This window comes from Orussus abietinus, unplaced genomic scaffold (genome assembly GCF_000612105.2).
Source record: "Orussus abietinus isolate OABI.00-Male unplaced genomic scaffold, Oabi_2.0 scaffold1130, whole genome shotgun sequence".
Classification (NCBI taxonomy): Eukaryota; Metazoa; Arthropoda; class Insecta; order Hymenoptera; family Orussidae; genus Orussus; species Orussus abietinus.
This window is the reverse complement of record NW_019395330.1, coordinates 8,163-19,306: the sequence shown is the minus strand read 5'-3', so window position 1 is coordinate 19,306 and position 11,144 is coordinate 8,163. Positions and strand designations below refer to the sequence as shown.

Sequence of the window (11,144 nt, the reverse complement as noted above, 5' to 3'; positions counted from 1 at the left end):
GCGGTCGCGGCGAAACCACCCCTACCCGCGCGCTCGCGGGTGCGCTTGTGATTTCTCCAGATTCGCTCCCGGAAGCGGTGGTCGCTGGATGGTGGTGGGAAAAACCACGCCGTTCACGGCTGCATCTATGCCATATTTGGCGAGGTGATGCACGCTCGGTGCGGGCTTAACCTGTGCTGGGTCGGTCAAATCAATGTCCTTATCTACTCCCCCCCGTGCTCGCCACCTTGCCGCGGTGGGGGGGCTTGTGTGCTTGTGTGACTCCCGTGGCTATACCGGCGGGGGGCTTGTCCCCCTGGCAGGTACTACCATGCCGGGCAGGCACGGGATGACAGCCAGACTAAGTGCGAGCCTTCACACCGTAATCCCTCCCTTCCTAGCAACGACCCCGCCATCGTGGGCCCGGGACCCGCGGCGGTGGGTACGCGAAGAAGGGGGGGACCGGGGGCCTTGGCTTACCCGCCCGGGTCGCGAGGAAGAAAACCTCTATAAAAAATCACCCCAATCCTAAGTTATGGTGCGCGACGAAAGGATGGATTGTCGGGGGATTACGCGGCCGTTAGCGACCCACTTCGGAGCATCTGGCGAACTCCGTCGGAAGAGCCTTCCCCGGGGGAAGGGCGTCACCCCCGGGGCGATGTTTAGTTCGTCCCGAGTACCAAGGCCCCCCGTAAAAAGGGGGCCGAATATGAAATGAACACAAACACTTTTAAAAAACCGTGGTTGGGGGGGGGGAGTTGAGGAGGTGGAAGGTGGGTGTAGGAGTAGGAGTGGGACGGTGGGAAGTGGAAAGGGGATCGGCGGGGTGGAGGTAGAGGGTGGAGAAGCAGTTGGAGGAGTGAGTGTTGAAGTGAGCGGGTCATCACCTGAGCGTATGGAGGTGAGTGTCGCGGGGCTTCTAGGTAAGAGGTCGAGGCCGGAGAGCCGACGAACTAGTTTCGGGAGCGCCTCGGTGGGTGACGGAAGCCTAAGTGAGCTCAGCCTGTCTGGCTTGGTGGAGAGAGATGATGCCGGAGAGGTAGGAAACAAGAAGAAAAGGAAGAAGGGAGCTAGGAAGTTAGAGGAAAGTGGCAAAGGAGTAGAGGCTATGACGGAACTGGACTTCATTGGCAAGATGAGGTGTATCAGTGATAGTCTCAGGAGCTTCGTTCTGAATGAAGCAGACAAAGTCTCTAAGAGTAGTTGCGAAGTCATCCTCGAGAAGGCTGCGGCATATGAGGAACTACTGAATAGACTGTTATGTGTGAATTCAGGGCTTAGAGGACGTCTTGAGGAAGCCAAGGAAATGATGAGGACGGGAACTGGTGGACGGAGAGTGGATGAGGATGGAGGAACTGGGGGAGGAGGTCTGGGGAGAGGTAGGAGTTATGCCTCGGTCGTAGAGGATGGGTTTGGGAGAGGCTTGAGGGATGGAAGAAAGGAAAGGAGTGAACTGGTAAGAGCGACTGAGATGACTAGAATGAGAGACAGAAGTAGAAGCAGAGGGCATGCAATGGTTGTTAAAGGTATCGATGGAAAGCTGAGTGACGAAACGGTGAAGAAGAAAATGGTTAAGATGCTCGAGGAAGAAATTAAAGTCAGAGTAAGGACGGTTAGGACTGCGAGGAATGGTGGTGTAGTGGTCCAAGTGGCCAGTAAAGAGGAATGTGATAGAGTCAAGAACTCAGGTAGGATTGCGAGAATGGGTTTAGTGGCGGTGGAACTTAGGGTTATAGGGCCTAAGATCATCGTGTACGATGTCCCGCAGGCCCTAAGGAGTGAGGAACTACTAGATTAACTATATGAGAGAAATTTGAAGGATGTTTTAGAAAAAGAGGAGTTTAACAGTAGATTCAGAATTATTAATAGGTTCAGTAAAAAGGATACCAATACGGGGAACGTAGTAATTGAAGTAAGTGGATATGCGTTCCGAAGACTGATGCACGACAGAAGGATCTATGCGCGATGCGAGTCGTACAGGATTAACGAGTTCGAAAGGGTGCTAAGATGTTATGCTTGCCATGGTTTTGGGCATGTCGCAAGCGTTTGCAATGTTCGGGAGAAGTTGTGTAGGAGGTGCTGTTCTGCGGGTCACTTAGAGAAAGATTGTAAGAAAGACCCGGAGTGCAGGAACTGCAGGTTGAGGGATTGTGAATCGAAGCATAGCGTGACTGATGTAGCCTGCCCGGAATATCAGAGGGCGTTGTATAGGCTGAAGTCTAGGATTGATTATGGATAGTTCTCGAATGACTGAGAATGGCTTTGGGGTTAGCAAGCTCAGGATGGTGCAGTTGAACTGTCAGAGGTCGTACGCTGTGATGTGCGACTTGGGTGTCAACATGTGTACAAGAGGGATTGCGGTGGCGCTATTACAAGAGCCATATATTAGTGGGGGTTCTGTGCGAGGATTGCCATCATGGATGAGAGTGTATGTGAGTGCGGATGGTGGTTCGGCTGTGGTTGTGTGTTGTGAGAAAATAGAGTGTGTGCATGTGAGTGATCTGAATGATTTGGGTGTATGTGTATGGATGAAGGGTGTGTTTGGTATGTTGCATGTTTGTTCCGTGTACTGTCGATGGGGTGCTGACTTAAGCGTGTACATGAATTACATGGATAGGGTCCTTGACAGGGCGAGGGAGCGTAATGTCTTGTTTTGCTTGGATGCGAATGCCGTGTCGGGTGCGTGGTATAGTAAGATGCGAGGTAGCTACCCGAGGATTGGTGGTGATAGAGACGTGAAGCTGGAGGAGTGGCTGCTGAGCAGGGGCTTAATCGTGCTAAACGAACCGAGCTTGATTTACACGTTTAGCGGGGCGCGAGGGGATAGTGACATAGATGTTACGATGTGCAAGTATGAAAGTGAGAATGAACGGTTTGAATGGAATGTTGTGAATGAATGGGGAATGAGTGATCATAACGTGATTCGAATCGATTATGTGTACAGAGAGTGTGTGGAAGATGAGAGGTTGCTGTACCCAAAATGGAGTGGTAGGAATGTGCAGTGGGAACTTTATGAAAATATCTTGAGAGAGCATGCGGATGTGTATGGTGTGAATGAGTATGAAAGTTTGGGCGCGTTGGATAAATGGAAGATAATGTATGAATGGATTAAGGAAGCGAATGATGAATGCATGAAGAGAATGAAAGTGCATGTGGGCCGTAAAGTGAAGTGGTGGAGTCCGTACCTGGATGCATGCAGGAGAAGGGTAAGGAAGCTGAGGAAGAGATATCAGAGGCTAAGGCGGAAAAGCGACGAAGAGCTGAGTAGGGGAGCTTGGAGAGAGTGGAAGAGCGGTATGAGAGAGTATAGGAAAAGAATGCTTGAGGCGAAGGAAAAGCACTGGAGGGATTTTGTGGACAGGGTAGGGAATGGGGACCCGTGGGGCGATGTTTACAAGTTGCTTAGTGAAAAAAGGAAGAGGACGAATATAGATGGGATCAGGAAGGATGGAGTTGTGCTTGAGACATGGAGTGAGTGTGCCGAGGCCCTGCTGGCGGAGTTCTTTCCGGTTGAGCAGGAGGGGAGATTATTTGAGGATGTAGTGAGTCTCGATGTCTATGAGATTGATAATAGCATGAAGGAATGGAGTTATGATGAAGTTTCTGGGGCTGTGAAGGCCTCTCGATTGAGAAAGGCCCCTGGGTTGGACGGCGTAACAGTAGAGATGATGCGTGCTGTCTGGAGGGCGATACCGTTTTGGCTCAAAAGTTTGATGGATAGCTGTTTGCGCGAAATGGTCTTTCCATGGGAATGGAAGAAAGGAATAGTCATTGCACTTCTTAAGGGCGCGGATAAGGACCGGGCTTGTATGCGGTCCTATAGACCATTTACGCTGCTTCCGACGATGGCGAAGCTGCTGGAAAGGTTGATGGTTCAAAGGGCGGAGGCCAAGATGGTTAATAGAAGGAACGAGTGCCAGTTTGTGTTTAGGCGTGGAAGGTCCGTAGAGGATGCATGGTGTCGCTTGAACGAGCTGGTTGAGACATCACGGAAAGAAATATGTTATGGGCGTTTTTGTTGACTTTAAGGGTGCTTTCGACAACTTGTTGTGGAATGCCGCCACCCATGGTCTTGAGGAGGTGGGCTGTGAAGAGATGGGACTGTGGAAGAGTTATTTCTGTGATAGGGTTGTTTGCATGACGGGCGTGAATGAGGTCGTGTGGAGCGCAGTGAAAAGGGTGTGTCCGCAGGGCTCCATTTGTGGTCCCTTTATTTGGAACCTTTGTATGAATGATTTGCTGAACGTCTTGTGTGAGCGTGGATATCGTGTGATTGCGTACGCGGATGACTTGACCTTGGTAATTGAGGGTACGAGTAGGGACTTGGTTGAGAGTGAGATACGTGAGTGCATGTCCTTGGTGTGTGAATGGGGTCGCCCTGTGGGTGTGTATGTGTCTAGTGATAAGACGGTGTGCATGTTGTTGAAGGGTAGGTATGAATGTAGGAATGTGAGAGTGTATGACTGTGAGTTAGAGAGTATAAGGCAGGTGAAAAGTGTGAAATACCTGGGTATCAGGGTTTCCGAGGGCATGCAATTCAGAGAACACCTGGTCGAAGTTAAGAGCAAGGTGCTGAGGCTGGTGAGCCAATTTAGGAGAGTTTTGAGGAAGGATTGGGGATTGAAGGGAAGAGTAGTGAGAATTTTGTATAATGGCGTTTTTGCCGCGTGTGCGCTATTCGGTACTAGTGCATGGGGGGGTTGCATGGAATTTAAGTATGGTAGAGTGTTGCTTTTGCAGGCTCAGAGGGTAGTTTTATATGCATGCATAAGGTTCTGTAGAACGGTGTCGACCGTGGCGATGCAGGTGTTGGCCGGGACAGTCCCGTGGGACTTGGAATGCGAGAGGCGAGGTGTTGTATATAGGTTTAGGAGAGGAATGGAATCGGACAGGGATGGATGGTTACGAGGGATGGATGTGGAGGGCTTGCGGGTGCGAGAGGTGGAGAGATTGCTGAAGATGAAGGTATATGAAGAATGGCAGTGCAGATGGGATAGTACGGAGTGTGGTGAGGTGACTCGCCGGTTCATTAGGAGGGTCACATTGAAAGAGGAGGGAAAGTTATTCGATCTGACGATGCATGAGCTGTTTCTATTGACGGGGCATGGAAGTTTAAAAGAGTTCTTATTTTCAAGATCGTTGTCGAGTGTTCCCGGGTGCGACTGCGGCGGTGAGAGTGAAGACTGGTTGCATGTTTTGTGTGTGTCCTTTGTACGATTCTGAACGAGATTTGAATGCTATGGGTGTGCTTGTGAGTCAGAATGGTGAGGTGGATGTGAGCATGATTCTGGAGTGTGAGAGTACTTGGCTAAGGTTTCGAGATTTCGCAGGACTGATCTTCGAAGACAGGAAGAGACAGTTGAATGCATGACAATGGTGGGGGTTATAGTCCCCCACCACGGTGTTGAATTGTGTGAATGCTGGATCGATGGTATGTGAATGGGTGTGCTGATGATTGTGAGAGTGTAAGACGGTATGTATGGTGTGTGTGTGTTGGTGTGAATGGTGAATGTGTGAGTGCGATGGTGGGTTAAATGGTGATTGTGCATCATGAAAATCGATGCAGGTGCGGGGGAATGTCGCAGGGAGACCGGTTGGACTGGCCAAAGCCCCCTCGGGGGTGATTCCAGTCCTAGGTATTTGGGGTTGGCGATCCCACGAACCCGGGTTGGCTGACCAGAGCTGAGGGGCGCGAGACCCTCGTCTGGTAGCAGCGGAGTGATCCGCTGCGAAACCCAGACCCAGGGGATAAACGGGTACCGCGGGGGCCGGGGCGCCCGTGGGGGGCTTTTCCCCTCACCCCCGGCCGCTGGGAACGGTCTCGCGGGGGCAGTGGTTGAGAGCCCACATCGCGGGCTAGGGCGGGGTGGGCCCGGGCCCCTGGTCGCCGATCGGGGGACGCGCTCGCGCGCCCGTCAGTCGGTGGCTGGGGCTGGGGACTGCGCCGCCCGGCGCGTGAGCTGCGTATCAGCTCGGGCACCGGCCTGCAGAGCCGGTAGGGGTTTAGATAGGCCCCGCCCCGACCGATGGGGTCGGTCGCTCTCGCGAGCGGCCAGCGTACCGGTAGTCCCCGCTTGCGCGGGGACGCGCTGATTGGGCGTACACCAATCCCACGCCCATGGGGGCCGTGTGGTGAAGCCGAAAGGCAGGTACCGCACGTTAAACCAACAGACTCTAATGTCCCTATCTACTATCTAGCGAAACCACTGCCAAGGGAGCGGGCTTGGAAAAATTAGCGGGGAAAGAAGACCCTGTTGAGCTTGACTCTAGTCTGGCACTGTAAGGGGGCATGAGAGGTGTAGCATAAGTGGGAGATGGTGACATCGCCGGTGAAATACCACTACTTTCATCTGTTCTTTACCTACTCGGTTAGGCGGAGCGCGTGCGCCAGGGATATTACTTCCCGGCTGTCACGGTATTCTAGAACCAAGCGTGTAAGGGTGGCGCTGAGGCTTCGGCCGATCGCCGATCATACTCCCGCGTGATCCGATTCGAGGACACTGCCAGGCGGGGAGTTTGACTGGGGCGGTACATCTGTCAAAGAATAACGCAGGTGTNTTATAACAAATCAATAAGAATGAAGAAAAAGCTAAGATATTAAGGAGTACAACCAGAAATGGGAATGAAAATTGGAGAGCATGTTAAAACGATATTAGATAAAAGCACAAAGACGATAACACAACTAAGAACAATAACACGAAAGACGTGGGGGCCGGATGGGAGTATATATTGAATACGAGGCATATAAGAGATTTAAGATATGCACAACGAAGAGCCCTTATCTGGACGACCAAGGCGTACCGCACGGTCTCGGTTGAGGCCTTGATGGTACTGATGGGAGTATTACCGATCGAAATGGAAATAAAAAAGAGGAAGTTATATTACAAAATAAGGAAAAAGGAAGGTTTTAAGATAGGAAACTATGAGTATGTGCCGCCGGGGGATAACATGGAGGGATGCCAGAGGAGGAAACAGGAAGAAAAAGGAAAGGAGAGGGTAGAGGAAGAGCTATATGAAGAATGGCAAAATGAATGGGAAGAGTCAGAAAAAGGAAGAAATACGTATGACTATTTAAAAAATGTAAAGGAAAGAAAAGAAATGGATTGGGTCATAATTAATCATTATACGACACAGTTTCTGACTGGCCATAGAAATTTCGCGCACAAACTGAATAAACTAGGATTAAAAGACAAAGCAGAATGCGAATGTTGGGAAGCCGATACTGCTAACCATGTAGTCCTCACGTACGGCCTATACAGGGAACAAAGGAAAAAGCTAAATAGAGAGAGAGAAAAATCGCGGGATTACGGAATGCTGGAGTTGAGAAAACTAGTAACTAGAGAGAGAACTGGAGAGAAAGCTTTTGCATGTTTTTGTAAAGAGGTTTTAGAAATGAGGGAACAAGTAGGAATAGGTTGTGATATAGAAAATATGGGGAAGGGGAAGGGAGAATAGAGAAGGGTAATTTTAGAATATAGCTAGTCAATTAATCTAGTCAGGTGAGGAGAGGAGAATAGAATGCTAATTTATTAAAGATAGAAAGATAAGTATAGGCAGGAGGCAGGGGCGGAAGTAAAGGAGGGAAGACAAGAGAAGCAAGAAAGGTAGGAGAAATCAAAGGAGTGGATGCTAAAGAATGGGGAAAACAGTAACGGTAAAAAGGAGAGAGGATTGAAGGATAGGGAAAATATAGATCGAGTTCAATACTGGCAACCCCACCTCCATGTGGTCCCCGCTGGGCAACGCCCTGCCGCCACCCGGGTGTTTCGATGCCTGGGTGTTGGTGCGGGCCGCCAAGAGGATTGCTGCCCGAAAAGGGCCGGTCCTACCCTTTCAATGACTCCGAAAGGAGGAGAGAGGGGTTTTTCCGGGCCCAAACCGCACAAACACCTACGCGGGTTCCCTGTAGTGGTTTCTGCTGCGTTACGCCTGATCGAAAAGGCGCCCTCCGGGAGTACTGAGCCTTAGGGCAAGGCCCCCCCCCGGGGGGGGGGGGCAGTTATGACCACTCCAGGTCCAGGTGCCGTCCACAGTGGAATTGTAGAGATACAAAGTCAGCAATGTCCCTATCTACTATCTAGCGAAACCACTGTCAAGGGAACGGGCTTGGAAAAATTAACGGGGAAAGAACACCCTGTTCAGCTTGACTCTAGTCTGGCACTGTAAGGAGACATGAGAGGTGTAGCATAAGTGGGAGATGGTGACATCGCCGGTGAAATACCACTACTTTCATCGTTTCTTTACTTACTCGGTTAGGCGGAGCGCGAGCGCCAGGGATATTACTTCCCGGCTGTCACGGTATTCTAGAACCAAGCATGTAAGGGTGGCGCTGAGGCTTCGGCCGACCGCCGATCATACTCTCGCGTGCTCCGATTCGAGGACACTGCCAGGCGGGGAGTTTGACTGGGGCGGTACATCTGTCAAAGAATAACGCAGGTGTCCTAAGGCCAGCTCAGCGAGGACAGAAACCTCGCGTAGAGCAAAAGGGCAAAAGCTGGCTTAATCTCGATGTTCAATACGCATAGAGACTGCGAAAGCACGGCCTATCGATCCTTTTGGCTTGAAGAGCTTTCAGCAAGAGGCGTCAGAAAAGTTACCACAGGGATAACTGGCTTGTGGCGGCCAAGCGGTCATAGCGACATCGCTTTTTGATCCTTCGATGTCGGCTCTTCCTATCATTGCGAAGCAGAATTCGCCAAGCGTCGGATTGTTCACCCGCCAAAAGGGAACGTGAGCTGGGTTTAGACCGTCGTGAGACAGGTTAGTTTTACCCTACTGATGACTGGTCGTTGCGATAGTAATCCTGCTCAGTACTGTGGGCCCGGTTTACCGGCGGCTAGTCCGTCGGGGCCTGGGTCCCGCGGTAGCGGGTACGCGAAGAGGATAGGGGACCGGGGGCCTTGGCTTAACCACCCGGGCCGCGAGGAAGAAAACCTCTATAAAAACTTACCCCAATCCCAAAGTATGACGCGCGCTGATGGGATGCGTGGCTGGAGGGAAGTCCAGTCGCGAGCGGCCAACCACCGGGGCACCTGCCGCACCCCGGGCGGTATCTAGGCTTGCCTCGGTAAGGGCCGGCTCTGGCGAGGTTGACGCACATTTCCGACCGACTCGTGGGAACAACATGGAACAAACTTAGAACCCCCTCCAACATTATTAATAAGAGAAAGAAAAAATCCAAAAAGGATGGCGGCGATACCACTGCTACTATCACCTCTGAAGAGTTTGATACCGCCTCTCAGGCGACGATCTTCAGAGCGAGTAGCCAGGCCAGCATGGACCTTGATGCAGAGGGATTCGTTGCAGCCCGTCGCAAAAGAAAGCACAGCAGCCGCTCCGTTGAGGAGCCCGTGACCACCAGTGAGGATCCCCTGAGTATAACAGAAGCGATGCGTGAAATCCAGGGATTCTGCCTCGAGTCTGCAAATAAAATTGGCAAAGAACAAGCACACTACATACTTGCGAGGTTCACAACGGTCTCTGAGCTGGCGCAGAGACTGGTCGTGAAGAACTCTGTCCTTAAAGACAGAGTTTGTATCGGCCGAGGCCGGCCGCGGCTGGAGGTAGAACCCCCCTCCATTTTTGGGGGGTTAAACAACCATCTGCCTCCAGCGCCCCACTATCATGGGGGCCTGGTGGCCCATGACGGACTTGGAAAAATCCGAATGCTCCGGACCGCTCGACAAACCCTGGGGAGGCGCTAGCCGGGTCGGGGCCTCCGCGACGCACTCCCCGAAGGGAGGCCGCTTGACCCTGCCCGTTGCCCGCGGGGAACCCCGTGGAGGTCTCACCCCTGCACCCGCGTGATGCAAGCATCCGTGCAAGGCGCCAGCTGAGACGTAATGCTCCAGCGTGGTTTGGCGAGCGTTCCCGGCTAAGTCGGGCGGGAACCCGATCCATCGGCTGAGTTGATCCGGCAAATATAGGATCGGTTATCCCGCCTATCGGCCCGTACTAGCTCGCCGGCCTTCTTATTACGGCCGGTAGGGCCGGCCCCCAACCCGCACCCGGATAAACCGAGGACACGGGACGCGTTACCCGGAGCACCTCCAGCCGTCCGGTCGAGAAGTATTCCCATGATGAGGGCCACATTTCGCCGGTAACTCTAGGGGGAACAAGAGTGTGGTCAAAATCCGCAGAGCGAACATCTCTCATGGTTCCCCAGTAGCTATTTGCCATTTCGTTACGGATCCATGGGGACCCGCATCCAGCCCCACCACGAGGAGGTTTACGGATGGCTCTTGGACGCGTGGGGGCTGCCCCTCCCCCACGTCGTTGCCTTTCGGAGGCCTGTCCTTAAAGACAGAGTCGAAAATAGTTGTGCAGGTATGGCTGATGGACCGAGTACTCCACGAACGACGTACGCTGGAGCGCTAAGGGGTGTTGGCCCGCCCCCTGCTGCCGCCCCACCGGTATCCGGGACACGAAGAACTCCACCTAAAACAGCGAATGTCGCAATTGTAAAATCCAGTGAAGAGTTGAATCTAACTGCGGACGAGACCATACGTGCCCTTAAATCGGCCGTTGTCCCGGTGCGAGATAATATTAAGGTTAAAGGTATCCGGTAGTGAAGAGACGGAGCAGTGGTAGTCGTTACTGAGTCCAGGGAGGATGCCTTGAGGTTAATGGAAAAAAATATCGACCTCGCCTTATATGCTATCAACGCCGCGGAATCAAAACAAAGGGGCCCTAGACTTATTATCTATGGCGTCCCCAAGGAATACAAAGAGGCAGAGTTTCTCGAACAAGTCTACGAACAAAATAACCTACAGGGAATTATATCTACCAAGGAGGAATTCCTCCAGAAGATTTCGGTGAGATTCAAAACTCCCTCTAGAAACAACAAGGAGCAAAATGTTAATTATGTGATCGAGACCACCCCAGCGCTGAGAAATCATTTACGTACTGTGGGGCGTATCTATGGCGGCTGGCACTCGTTCCCGGTCCAGGATTGGATCGTGTAACTAGGTGCTACAAGTGTCAGGGCTTTGGCCATGTGTCTAACAAGGAAGGTACCTGAGGTGTCCCCCTCCGATTTTGTTCATTTTTAAATATGTNTAAGGCAAATATTTATGCGGCAAAGCTGGCCAGTTGGAGAACTTTGGTCACTGAGGAGGGTAGCCGGGATCCTTGGGGTCTTGTCTACAAACTGGTTCGAGACAAAT

General features: G+C 51.9%; 1 long non-coding RNA gene across 1 annotated transcript; it reads left to right on the top strand.

Annotated features, from left to right (window-relative positions):
* Positions 1-6,185: 6,185 nt before the first annotated feature.
* LOC111674242 lies at positions 6,186-8,683 on the top strand. The gene is made up of 2 exons (XR_002762317.1): positions 6,186-6,532; positions 8,416-8,683. It is a non-coding gene; the product is annotated as an uncharacterized LOC111674242 (long non-coding RNA).
* The last annotated feature ends 2,461 nt before the right edge of the window (positions 8,684-11,144 follow it).